This window comes from Scomber scombrus, chromosome 22, assembly GCF_963691925.1.
Source record: "Scomber scombrus chromosome 22, fScoSco1.1, whole genome shotgun sequence".
NCBI lineage: Eukaryota > Metazoa > Chordata > Actinopteri > Scombriformes > Scombridae > Scomber > Scomber scombrus.
In genome coordinates, this window is record NC_084991.1 from 3083231 (window position 1) to 3097867 (window position 14637).

Here is a 14637-nt window from a genome sequence, read left to right on the forward strand (position 1 = left end):
TTGAATTGAAGGTGTACAAAGAAAGACCAAACAGGCAGAGGCAGAGCCAGCCGAGTAAAGTGGAAGCCGACGGTTTTTCCACATTTCTACCTCAGCAAAAGTGTAGAAAGTCTTTATCATCTCAGTCAGTGGGAGGCTTCCAGTCAGCAACAAACAGCTGCTGAACAAAGAGCCCAGTTTAATAAGAATAAAGAGTGCTTTTTATGTCTTTGTTTCCTCGTTTTATCAGAGCCATTTGCCAAACAAACTCCCAATTAGCAGCGGGTCAGCGTTTAATGTGCTGCGCTGAGACTTGGGGCCCCGCCGGTGGGATGGAGGGGTGATCCTCTCATCCTCTCTCTCTATTTCTCTGCCTCCCTCTTGTCCACCCCAGTCGCTCCTTCGCCCTCTGAGCCTTGAAAATCCTCTCTTTTTTTGCCTGAATCCACTTTATCCTCTATTCCATCTCTTTCCTTCCATCTTTCTCATCATTCATGAATAATGCACATCTCCTCCTCCATCCCTTCCTCTGCCTCTGTATCTCTGTAAATCTTTCTCTTTATATCTGTGTCTCTCTGAAGAATGCATGTCTCTCATGCTGTAAGACCAGAAGCGTTACATTCTTACACCATACTGCAAGAAAGGCTGCGTCATAATACATAGGGCTTACCAAGACACAATAATACACAGTCACAGTACTTGGGTTGATTGGCTGTGAGCAAGTCCATACAAATAGTCATAATCTCTAGCTCTGGGTGCAGAAAGGATCCATCACAGGTATTGTTTGATGGGAGATGTTTTGATACTACTTGCTATCTATTTATTTTGGTCTAGACCTTAAAGGTATGGAGTAGTGATACCCAGCCCTAGTCCTCACCATCGCTTAATTGACCAAATGTGTCACCTGACATTGAACTATGACTCCTGTCTGTCAGGAATGTAGGTTGAAGATGTGTGACATCGTTATATACACACAACATTGGTTTCTTTTAACTATGACCACAATCAATCCTTAATCCCTTGATTCATAGGAGTCTAGGGGTGCAACGATTAGTCGACAAAAATCGATTAACAAAATTAGTCAAATTTAATAGACGATAATTGGCGGTTTACGTCATCAGGCGTGTTTTTCGTGCTTTGCGGAGCGGTGAACTCCAGCAGTAACAAACAAAAGCACCTGAACAATACATTCATACCAACATTAAACAACTTAACCCAACTCTGAGGTGAAGAAAATAACTCGGTGCTCAGTCTGTCTCACCTCAACAACGCTGCGTTCTCTGTGTGTTGGACAGTGATGACTTGAACTATGAACTAACAGCTTCTACCTGCTGAGATCTCAGTCAGAAGGAGAGGAGCAGCAGTAGGTTGACCTCAGGTCTCCACTGAGGAGTCTAGTGCACATCATTTTGTACGGGTTAGGGTTCACAGACACATTGTTGTATTTTTTCTGGGTTGTGAGTAAAATCATTAAGAATAATGTAAAATCAGTCTTCACACCACCAAGGTGAACTGGTTTGGTCTTGACTCTTAGTTGATACTGCTGGAGGATGGTAATATTGATTTATAAATGTGTTGTTTCTATTTGTGTGTTATAGGATTTGTGCAGTTTACTTTTATTAGCAATATGTTATAATTTGTAATAATTAAAATAACTTACTTATATGTATATACAAGAATTGTTTCTATTCCTTGTACTTCATTTTTTGTATATCATTTTGGTATTTATGGTTATTTCTATCTATTGATCTATATATATATGGATGGCGCTGAAAGGGAAATCATCCGGGCACCTTACAAGCTTGAACCACTGATCCGATTAGTTGATTAATCGTTTCAATAATCGATGATCGAATATCAAAATAGTCGTTAGTTGCAGCCCTATATGACTCATATTCAAGGGTCATCTGCAAAGAATTTGAGAGGTAATATATGAAACATTTTGTAAAGCACAAACAATTGACAATATATTTCTAGGAATTGGTAACGCACTGATGCAGATGCTTGTTTTGCCCCATTCAGTCAGTAGAGAGTGATGTATCCTTCTTGCCAACACCGATGCTTTGATAAGAGTTTCTATTTCTGCATATCGGTTTACCATGACATGTTTAATTGTGCCAATCTAGTTAACTAGGAAGATGTACAAAGAGAGCTGTATGCAGTGTTGAAATGAACTTTTCTTCTCAGTGTCCTGTTAAACATTTGAATCAAAGTATTTTATAAGATTCAGGTGTTTTTTTTTGTTGTTTTTTTTGGGGGGGGGGGTTGGCTTTATATAGATTTATATCAGCTTATTCTACTGTCAGCAGTACATAGAGTTTACATAAATCATTTGTTTGTTTCTGAGTTTGAACAGTACACACAGGAACTAGCCACCAGTAGCTGATTTCTGGCTAACTGCATAGTAATGGGACAGTTGGGGCAGTTAACCAAACTAAACACGTTTGTTTGTTTACATGTACGAGTCTGACTTTCACTGTAATTAGACTGTAGGGAAACAAAGTGAAACAGTGTTTAGTGGGCTATCATGAGGACAAGCATGACTCATTTCACTTTGAATGTGAAAATGTATTTGTTTAAGCTGGACTACACAAAGAGGAGCTAAAACAGCTGGAAGAATTAGAGGAAAAAAATGAATGAGTATAGTCGGAAAGTCAACAGGACCGCCAGGAAAGACAACGTCCACTAACAGTTACCTCAGAGAACCGAGGCTGTTCCTACAGTCACTGATCTACTGAAGACTGAAGAGAAACAAAACCATTAACGTGGGATTTAAGTCATACTTTAATGGTGTCTCATGTTTTACTTTTACATCTTATAATAAGTCGTCGTTATATTTGGACCATAACGCTGTTCTCTGTGTGATTATTCCACCAGCATATTACACAACTTCTTGATCTGAGAGATCAACAAAAGAAGAAAGAGGCTTCCTCTGCTCTTCCTGCTGTAATCTTTGGCAGTATGCACTCACATCATTCTGCACAAACAAGCTCAAACATCCAACTGTAGGAACAAGAGGAACATGTTTTTGAGTGGAGGGGGCCTTTAAGTAACATTATGTAATTTTGAGGTATGTTCAATTGGTTTTCACACAATATCCTGTTTGATCCAGTTAAACAACAGTTGGTGCCATCTCCTCGTGTGCTCAGAGTTTGACAAAGCAGCTACATAACATAACAGCTTTCACACCAAACATGAACAAAAATCACAATTTTCCACTCAAAGGTTGTTTTTTGCGCTTACAAATGTTGTTCCTGCAGGCTGAACGAACATTTTCTCCTTTTTCAGACTTCTTTATCTCTGACAAATATCCAAACTCTCTCTCTCTCTCCCTCTCTCTCTCTCCATCTCTCTCCATCTCTCTCTCTCTCTCTCTCTCTCTCTCTGTGTCTGTCAACCAGTTAGCCTTTTCAGGGGATCCATTGGCAGCTGTTGAGTTTTAATTAAGGCTCAAATTAAATCAGCTGCAGTTTAATCTTCTCTGGATACCAAAAAGGTAGACAGGGAATGGGAAGACAGTCTGTGATGCTGGCAACATCCCATAATGCCTCCTTGTAGCAAATCCCATAACAGCACTACAATATACGGTATTAGTAACCTCGTTTATACTGACAAATTCAACTTTGCTCCCACGTTTAATGCCGTTTCCACTGACTGGTAATTTTAGTGGATCGCCAAAAGTTGTTTGACTACAGAAGCCTTGAAGGGACAAAAGGAAGATTTGTGGACATTTATCATCGTGTTTGAATTCCAGGGATGATCTGGATTTTCACCATCATTACTCTGTCTTTAAAGAGCTTTTTTTCAGGCTTCATATCCAACATAGTGAAGTATTTACACAATGTCATGTCACCTCATCCTGGGCCTCATGGTGCATGCTGCTGTCTATCAATACTATACTTTGCAATGATTCTGAGGTGGTAAACATCCATGCTTACTCTGTACTGTAAATAACTAGTTTGAAGCCATACTTGACTTGACTCCAAGTAATCCCAATTAATTATTCTCATATGTGGGAGGATGTATGATATATCCTCAGTGCCAATAACTTTAATTCACAAAAATGTAATTAAAAAATCAAATATTTTCATGTTGTATTGTAAGTATACATTTTTATTTTTAAACTGTCTCCACGCTGTTGTCTGCTTAAATAGATCAAGCTGTCTTATCCAGACTGACATGCTGAGGTCAAATATCAAATATCAAAATCAAATATCACAATATTTTTAAACCAAATACCTCATAATATTTTAGAGATGACTATCGGTGCTTTAACAAAAATATTCACACAATGAGATTCTTATAAATAAATGGTAAATGGTAAATGGAGTGTACTAATAGAGCACTTTTCTAGTCTTTTGACTGCTCAAAGCACTTTTACACTGCATGTCAAATTCACCCAATCATACACTATTGGTGCAGCCATCAGGAGCAAATCGGGGTTAAGTATCTTGCCCAAGGACACATCAACATGCAGAGTGGAGGAGGCGAGAATTTAACCTCCGATATACTGATTGGTGGACGACCCACTACGCCTCCTGAGCCACATCATCAGTAATGTGGATATAATGACTTAGTGGGTAAAGACAAATAATAGAACTGCTAGAACAGTCTGGTAAGTTGAGAATATTACATCACTTTACTGGAATGCAACATCGAGATATCACAATAACCAAAATCTAAGACGACATCTAGTCAGTATCAATATAATATCAATATAGGGTCCAACTCTACATGATGATGTTTTATTGGTAATATTTACATGGTCACCGTATCAGTTTAGTGAGTTATTGTGCACATAAATGCTAAACACAAGGTACAGCTGAGGCTGATGGGAGTTTTATATTTGCAGGTATTAGGTCATAAATCAAAGCATTGGACACATTTGAATATTTCCTGATAGTGGTGCTAAATGAAAAGTGATCCTGTCATCCATAGATCTACACTGCTAGAGTGAATGAACAAACGGGTTCAGGTGTAGCCTATAGCTATCTAACTGACTCCATGGAAACATTCCACTTCCTGTCAACATTACTTAAAAATGATGGTAGCCCTGCTGGAAAAAACTAAAGACATGTTAATCCCCAATGGAAACAGCATTGATAAAGTTAATGTAGATTAGCATTTCAAAACTTTATCATAACACTCACATACCAATTGGTGGTATTTGTCAGTATTATGGAGTAAAATGTATGTTATTCCATAAGTAGTTACTGATCATGATTGTTATATTCGCTTAACGATAATCAAATGTGAAGGGATCATGACAAGTGGTTGAAATGTATGTTATTCCACACCAGCTGACTGAATGTGCACTAATAAAATTGAATTTACTGTATTGTAAACCCAATGGATGTGAAATGTAACCAAATATACAACACTTTTATTATTTTTTTTAAAAAAGCAGTAAGGAGAGAAACCAAACATAATAGGATATATCAAGAAGGAAACTTGTTTTTTTTAAAACTATGGCCAGAGTTACTGAAAGCTAATGGTGTATTCCGAGGAAAAGACCTTAAAAAATACCAAGGAAAGAGATAAGAGAGATAACGGTGTCAGGTTGCAGCCCGATTCTACAGTATGCTGCCAGCAATAAAAACTCTTCTGTACCCAGCTTTGAAGACTCCTGGTGATTTTTGAGACTCTGAAAAACGAGAGAGACGTCGTGATACGACAGTATCTTATATAACAATATTGCAGTATAACCTACTAAACTATCAGATGTAGTGACATGAAGGAAACTGAAGCAAACTGAGCACAAATGGTTAAAGTTAGGTTTCATTATTTTAAAGGTAGATGCAGGTTTTTGTTATATTTATTCCACTTGTAGTGTGGATGAGGATTGGATCCAAGGTGTTTATAGTTGCATCATCACATTACAGTGAAAATGTGTGGTCAGTTCCACATGTCTCTGTAATTCATCCTGACATATTTGGAATTATTTGGATCTCCACCAGAATTGAACATTCTCTTCAGTTCTGTGGCTCTGAGCAGAGTCTGGCTGCCTAACAAGAGTCTGTGTGTGTGTGTGTGTGTGTGTGTGTGTGTGTGTGTGTGTGTGTGTGTGTGTGTGTGTGTGTCTGTGTGTGTGTGTAGGGTTCAAGAGGTTAATCTGGTTGTAATCAAATGATTCGCTTGCATGTAAAAGCACTATCAGATACAGACACAGAGAGAAGCTGCCTGCTGGGCTTCATATGCTGACGTTTACAGAGTCGCTTAGGATCCACTCTATTCTACACACACATACACAAAAACACACACACACACACAAACACACATTTTTCACCAAACAAATGTATGTGTAGAATGGAATGAATGAATGAATGAATAATGAATGACTGTTATTTTCCTGCCTGGTCATTTACACCAGCCATCCCTCACAGGGTTATTCACACACATTCATCAGCAGCAGCAGCAGCAGCATTCATCAGCACAGAGTATAGACTTCATGTACATTTCAGCAGCTAGTTTTTTATCCCATCATCTAACTGAAACACAGACACACACTGCACACATATAAACATATCATACAAATATAAGTAAACATATCCAAAGCTTGTTTCTTACAAAATCTACATTTATTTAAGTTAATACACTTTAAGCCTGAATAAAATCATAAATAAATAATACACAGACTGTAATTCACATAACGTCATTAAGAGGCTTCTATCATAAACTATTTTTATCCTCCTACTCTAGATTTGGAAATATATACTCATAAATGCAACACCTATCAATTAAAGCTCCATATTCTCATCTCGTTTCATCATTTAGACTTCAATATTCCACTTTCACTGTGTAGTGCCAATACTCAAATACTTAATACTCAAATACTTAATACTAGGGCCAGACCGATACTGAATTTTTGGGCCGATGTCAATACCAGTATGAGGAAGTAAAACAATTGTGATATCCATATCCTTGAATTAGGATAAAGGATTAAATATAAATAAAATGTGGCCTATATATATCTATCTAAAAAACGTTGGCACATATTGGACAGTATAAAAACCGATACTGATATATCTGTGATAGGCCAATATCAGACGATAATATCAATTGACTGATATATCGGTCGGGCTCTACTTATTACTAAAAGGAGAACTCCACCAATTTTACATACCAGAATGTGTTTCCAGATGTTGGGGAGTACTACTGCATGTTTAATAAAAGTAGTATGAAGGCTTTTGTGTCTCTAGAGGGAGCTTTGGGAATTCTGATTTGAAAATGAGAAAAATCTGAGGGTGTGTTAGTGGGTTAGTTAGAATGCCAAATAAAAAAGACAATCTGTGATTCTGTTACATTGATTTTGATCTTTTCTTTTTTTATTAATACAACCTGTATACGTGCAATATATCATATATATCATATATCATTAAACTGGTCATTGTGAGTCTAACAATGTTGTAGGATTGCAATACTAACTCAGTGGACTACTCTTTTTAAAAGTACTCCACCAATTGAATAGTATACACTTTTTAACATATGTAGTAATTCTCCCCAAGACACTGGAAACTGAATACAGTGTTTAAAATCGGCACACTTCCCCTTTAAAATCACATTTTATAATCTTTATACATTTTGCATTTTTTTCAGAATTGTTCCTGCTTAGTTTTATATGCATTTACACCTGACCTGGTATTTGAACCCCTCCATTTCCATCTTTTTTATGGTATGATAATTCTACTTTTCTGTAAAAATACACCCAGTATTTCAGATGCTCATTTACCTCCAATCCTAATAAAAGATTTTACTAGCAAGCTTACTGGCTGGTAAATCCAGCAGCCTGCTCCACATCATCATCATCATCTAATCTAACAGGAATCCCAACATATACACATACTGCCAACTACTAAATGTGTAGTAACTGAACTAACTGAAAGTAACTAATGTTATTCAGAAGCAGGACAAACACATGTAATACTGTTTGCTATGTAGAGAATAACTCATTCTTCTCAGAATATTTAACTGTAAACTCGAGAAGCATTATGTGATTAATACTAAGCTTTTTACTCCATTCATCAACACATGTCAGAATTGTTTGGTATGTGTATGTCTGCATAGCCACATGTACTGTATCAACCTGCTTCCAGACTCATAAAAGGGCTTTGTAGTATTTAAAGATGGAAATGTGTGTGTGTGTGTGTGTGTGTGTGTGTGTGTGTGTGTGTGTGTGTGTGTGTGTGCGTGTGTGTGTGTGTGTGTGTGTGTGTGCGTGTGTGTGTGTGTGCTGCCTTTCCTCTCTACAAAAATTCCAATGCTTTGAAATGTGTGTGTGTGTGTGTGTGTGTGTGTGTGTGTGTGTGTGTGTGTGTGTGTGTGTGTGTGTGTGTGTGTGTGTTGTCTCTCAGGAAAGCAGACCACCTTGCAGCTGAGTGAAATCAGGATCTAAAGAACAGTGCAACACTAAAAGGTAGAAACTGTAAAGCCCGTTCCCCGCCTGACTGCACGTTTAATTGTGGTGGAAGCAGGAACAAAGTCAACACAGTGTGTTTACTAGGACTTTAGCTCCCAGTCAAAGAGAGAGAGGGAGAGAGAGAGAGAGAGACAGAGAGAGAGAGAGAGGGGTCTAAATCCTGCAGAGAGACATCTGTATCCCTCCACACATGTTGGCTTGCCTGCTTCCAGACTGACATTATCATGCTGCTGCAGCCCTCTATGAGCTTTACACCGCTACCACTGCTATTACACAGGCTTACTGCTGTGCGTGCGCGTGTGTGTGTGTGCGTGCGCATGAGTTTTAGAGTATTAAGTGTTATCATAGCGGCTGGCATTAATCTGGAGGAAGACATAAACAAGACTGAGAGTGGAAACGAGACGGGCGCCAGTGGCCGAAACCCATGCTGCTCACAGACTGAGGGGACATAGTGGATCAGTGCATTAACAACGCACCCGCACTCCACGCATGCACACACACACACACACACACACACACACACACACACACACTGATGTCAATGCAGGGTATCTCTTTTTCCAAAAACTATGAAACACAACCATCAACCATGTTTTAAGATCATTTACCTGATAATAAAATCATTTAAGGACCATTGTGGTTCATTACACTGGTTGATGTCACAGTTGTGGTGATCATTTCTATCAGTAATAATAACATTGCGCTCACAAAGTCTGGAAATAATCAAACAGGTTGTAAACAAACCTCCAGGTTAGCCGAATGTATTTAGATTGGTTTTAGATCATCTGGATAAACCTGTGTGATTATTTGACTGCTTCATGTTTACTGTGTGTCAGCTGTTATGTGGTAAATTAATGACATGAAGATTTCCAAATGTCATCAATAACTGATAGAAATGATGCACAAATCTATGAAAAACAAGATTGGAGCTATAAAAAAAAACACAGAATCTTTCTTCAGTTACTGTCTGTCAGTAGATGTTTGGATTTGTCATATTAGGAAAAGTTCAGGTGTTACTAATAATATTAAAGATGGTTGTTCTGTTTTAGTGTCCCAGTGAGCAGTGTGACAGTCACTGTCTCAAATCACATACTTCTGTTAGTACACTTCTGTTAGTACACTTCTGTTAGTACACTTCTGTTAGTACACTACACTTCTGTTAGTACACTACACTTCTGTTAGTACACTACACTTCTGTTAGTACACTACACTTCTGTTAGTACACTACACTTCAGTTAGTACACTTCAGTTAGTACACTACACTTCTGTTAGTACACTTCTGTTAGTACACTACTGTTAGTACACTTCTGTTAGTCATTGAAGTATTTTATAATATCAGATAATACTTCAAGGAAACCTTGGACTCAACAAAAAATGGTAGTTATGCTTTTTGTTTGTTCTTTTTAGAGCTACTGTCACATGATGGCACTCAAAGAAGAAAAAAGCCAGTGAATGAAACAAACATGCAAACAGGAAGTCACACACAGAAAGAAACACACACAACACACACAACACACACACACACACACACACACACACACACACACACACACACACACACACACACACAGATTCTAAAAAGCCCTTCAGCTCCCTGGACGTTTGCCACACTTCTAAGTGACAGACACCCTGGGGTATCTTGCCCAAAATAACCTTTAATACCGATTAAACTCAAAACACACGTACACACACGCACGACTCCCCTCCCCCGGCACGTAGTGTTTCAGTGTGTTATCAGCTCCCCCAGCCCAGTGGCAGCAGGCTAATTCCAGAACATTCCAGGCCAGCTTACGCAGCGGGGACACCCCGAAAACATCTGGACCTGGCTTCAGCATGGTCCACCCTCGCACACACACATAAAGACACACAGTCACACTTATGCTAATGTGGAGAAACACACACACAAACACACGCACACACACATACTCTTAGAAAGCCAGAACGCAGCTTTTAGTTTTGGCTGTAAATTGTAGCTCTCTCGCCCTCTCTCTCTCTCTCTCATATACACACACACGCGCAAGCACACACACACACGCACACACACACACACACACACAATGATATGGCTAACACTAAAACATCCTGGATGAATGTGGAGAGCTCTTTTTGTTAAACAGTGCTGCATTAAAGGATTTTTTTCCACTGTATATCACTGCAGACTGTTTTCCATTTCAAACCATAACTTTATAAATGAGATGAACGCACTTTGTTCTTCCTTCCAGGCAGCCGTCGGTTACCAAAGCGTCAGTACGTTTTGAAACTCGACTTGCAGAGACTTGAAACTTTCTGCAGACGTACAGTATAATCCATCACAGTGAACATTTACCTGCCTTTAGGTTGAATGAATTGATTACGTTTCCAAAGATCTGGAGTAACAGTCTGGTCAGACATACATCAACGTCATGGGTTGGAGATTTGCACAAGCAGACAAATATCAATGTATGTGTCCAATCACATGTACATTTATACATTATTGACTAGATTATTTATCATATTAATGTCTAATTACTTTGTATTGTTGTTTCCAATGAAATGAAATAAAAAACTGATTGTCCATACATCCTGTAAGATTGTGTTGTGTTATGGGATGTCAGCTGAAATGTACTGCTGTGTAGGTCTGAGCAATATCGTAATTTTGTCATCACAGTGTAGCATGTTAGGTAAGGTATGATGTTTAATACTGTTACAGTAGTGATAAAAGTGTACACACTAGTGTTACATTATGGGTTCTCTGTAGCCTTAATGTTGCTGGGCTAGAGAGTGTCTTAAAGTCTGTTTAGTCTAACATGTTTTTCTGCCTCAGAGGAAATCAATTCATGATGATTAAAAGCAAGTTTAAACAGTCATCTGACGTCTCTGCTGCAGAAACAGAAGATGTCAAACAGCCAAATATCACGGTCATTGATGATAAGAAGGCAAACAGGCAGTCGTATCAATGCTAAGTACTGGAATAAACCATTTTTCACTGCTTCTTAGAGCCTGCTTGTAGAGAGTGTGTATGTGCTCTAATAATCTGGGGTTGCCTTATATTCAGGCCAGCGTGGTATTTAGGAACCAATTATTTCTATAACATTTGAGGTTTTATGTATGTTTTTATGACAGTTACCATGATGGTTAGAAAGGTGTTGCTAATTTGTGCAGTAAGGAGAAAAATCAATACCACAGCAGCTCTATTAGACATACAGCGCTGTAGGCAATGATGTCATACATTCTGGGTTTTATTTTTGACAGAAAAAATGTAATATACCATATATATATATATATATATATATATATATATATACTGGTGAAAAGGTATGAAGGTATGTACTAGAGCCTACTGCTGTATCCACTGTTGTCAATGTTTCCACTGATAAAAATCAGTGCTGAATCTGATTGGACCCCTACTTTGGCAGCACATACTAACCTGCAAATCATAATTCTGACATTAAATTTATGATAGGTGTCAGGAGTGATTGGTTACCATGACGCAATGTTCCACCCAATCCAGCTCACAATTTTATTTATTCCTTCTTTCTTTCTTTTGACACCGCACTGCCAGACCTCTCTCTCTCTCTCTATTTTAACTGAAAGTGAATGGAAGATTAAAAATTCTCTCTTTCTGCCACGACTCAGCAAGAACACACCGTCCACACACGCGAAGGGAGGGACGTCTGCGCTAAAATGTGTGTGAATTAATTGTTTGTTTATGCTCCCAAACTTGCTTTCCCCTCAAATTGCTCCTTGAGGCACAAACGCAGTCATTTGAATTCTAATTAAATTTGAATAAGACGACTGCAAATTTGGAAGATTCACACCTCATTTGATTCGACAGGCTGCTCGAGTCTTGTCTAAAATCTTCTGGTGAATTTAAGAAGCCATTTTTTGCACAGAATGAGGATTTTTTTCTACTTTGAAAACATACATTTTTGCACCATTTGATGATCCTAAACTGATTCCTGTGGTGTACACAAAGAAGATGTAGGCGGTGCAGCAGCCAGGAGATGCAAATAGTTTTTTAATTGTGTTTTGCTTGTTATGAATGGCATTAGGGTGGAAATCACAGTGTGTGTGTGTGTGTGTGTGTGTGTGTGTGTGTGTGTGTGTGTGTGTGTGTGTGTGTGTGTGTGCGTGTGCGTGTGTGTGGGAGTGTGGAACTCACAAGAAGCCTGAAAAACTGATCAGATGTCTGTGATGGATTATACAGGTGCTGAAAGGACCTGAAACCAAACAGGCTTGCTGGAAAAGGAGGAAATCAATCTGAAAACTGATGGTGCGCTTTGGAAAAAATGGTTTTGCAGTAAAGTCAAATATACTGCATGTGATTTGTAGTTAATGGGCTAAAAAAAAAACGTAGAAAATACTGGCATGGACCGTTAAAATGAAAGGAAGAGGAGCCCGTTGGGAAGGGTGAGGGGGAGACAGGAGCAGAAATGTGAGTGTGTGTTTTATCTGAAGTTCACTGCTCTGCAGGAATCTGTCCTTCATTATCACTGCAGGCTTCTTTTTAAAAGTGCATAGCAGGGGTTGTAACAGCAGCAGCGGGGGCAGCACAGCATGATACTGTGGTAAAAAGAGGTACAATGGCATCGGTGTAAAGCTGCACAAACACACAGAGGAAGAACGGTCAATTGACTGCGTTTCAGTACCGACCCATAAAGGAAACGTTCCCCTCTGATACTGAAGCACTGTTACATCTGTGCAATCTGTGGTGTTCAAGAGTCAATCGAATATGTATTCATTAATCTAATTTTGGCAGCAACAAAAAAAAGCATTAAAGAAGACGTTACAACTATGTTTACATACTGTAATCCCTGCAAGCAAATGAGCAAAATGGACAGCACTTTTTTACAATGGTGTTACCTGGACAGAGAGTGATAGTCATACAGTTTGCAGTTTAATGAAATGGTTTGGATTGAAGGATTAAATATACATAAAATGCAGCCTATAAATCTTTAAAAGACAATTGGCGCATATTGGACGGCATAAACACTGAGACCGATAAATCTCTGATATGCTGATATCGGCCGATAAATATTGGTTAACAGATATATTGCTCGGGCTCTAGTCAGCATCCTGCCTTTATAAGGCCCAGTGTGTTACGATGGCAGGTAGTCACATGCATTGTTACACTGCTATGACAAGACTTTGTGTTACAAGCCTGAGACTTGAATGTGTTTGCTTTTGAGTTTCAAGTCAAGTCTCAGAGCAGTCAGGTTGAAGTCAAGTCTATAACTGCTGTCATTTAAGTAACTAAAAGGATTTGGCTGGCTATTTCCTATATTTTTTTTATTGCCAACAAATCAAATCAAGGGTATCTAAAGCCTGATATATCGTATTCCACTGTGCCGTAGATGTCCATCGTTGTCCAAAAACCATTAAAAACATGCCAAAGAGCCACATCGTTGCACTGGGTGACATGTTCCTTCATCCCTGTGGAGAGTGGCTGCTCTAAGATATCAACCCTCAGGAGTGAGGCTCTTTGAATGGAAGATACCACAGAGCTTCACTTGCTCGTCATGCTACATATCACAATCTGTTGATTTTGTACCGGAGTCGTTTGACAAATGTATAATGTTATACAAAAGCACATGTGCAGTGCCGTGCTGGAAACTCTCTCCTGTGGGTTTCTATGTTTACACTGGTCTTATTCTGTGGAGCCATTTCTACACAAGCTTCAGTAACCACTGTCTTCAGGGATGAAGGAACCTGTTTAATAGTTTTTTGGACCACACTGGAACTCTACAGCACAGAAGATATATCAGCCTTAAGATACACACACAATACTTGTAAGTAGAATGAGTTCATTGTTAGTTTGGGTCTATTAATAAGATTGGCTGACAATGAGAAAAATATAGAAAGGTCTGAAAGCAAGTGTCAAGTCTCAAGTCCCTGAAGGCAAGTCCAAGTCAAGTCACAAGTCTTCATGTGCAAATTGCAAGTCAACTAAAAGAACAGTTCAATCCAGATGTTTTCAGTTAAACTCCTTCTTTGACCCACTTTCTTCTCGATATGCTTACATTTAATCTCGTATAGACGCTGCTTTCCATTTGTACTTGTATTTGAAGTCGAAAATTTCAGAGTTCCCAGTCAGAAATTTGAACTGGTTTCCCCCCGAAGTCGGATTTCCGACTCAGAAGGTCGGAATAACCGTACCGGCCTTAACCTCAAAATCAAAGATGGTATCCCCACGCCTCAAGACCGTGAAAGTAATATCATGTTTATTAGCAGTTTTGTCTTATTTGAGTCTCATTTAATCAGTC

General features: G+C 38.8%; 1 protein-coding gene across 1 annotated transcript in view; it reads right to left on the reverse strand.

Annotated features, from left to right (window-relative positions):
- tmtc1 (transmembrane O-mannosyltransferase targeting cadherins 1) overlaps window positions 1-14637 on the reverse strand; it is a 157493-nt gene that overhangs the window by 97214 nt on the left and 45642 nt on the right. The gene's annotated exons all lie outside the window — the stretch shown is intronic.